The following is a 296-nucleotide window of genomic DNA, read 5'->3' on the forward strand; positions in this document are numbered from 1 at the left end:
CCTTGTTGGTGGCAGCGTAGGGAACTTATTTAAGATACTGCTCCCCTGCCTGTGAGGCAGCTTTTTATGAGGGGTTGCCCGTCACTGTGGGAGGAGAGCTGTTGGCTCACCCCACTTCTGCCCTCAGTGCTGCGGGGCTGGCATCCCCCATGGGTGGGAGACCCTCTCCTGTTGTAAGGAGAGGGATGGGGGCGGGAAGCGGGTGCTGTGCGGTGCTGAGCCCCTATGCGCTGCCCCACACCGAAATGCTTTGCCTGAAATAAAGCCGGGCGCAGGGTGAGTGGGCTGTGGGCTGA

The sequence above is a fragment of the Merops nubicus genome, unplaced genomic scaffold, assembly GCF_000691845.1.
Source record: "Merops nubicus isolate BGI_N331 unplaced genomic scaffold, ASM69184v1 scaffold43329, whole genome shotgun sequence".
Classification (NCBI taxonomy): domain Eukaryota; kingdom Metazoa; phylum Chordata; class Aves; order Coraciiformes; family Meropidae; genus Merops; species Merops nubicus.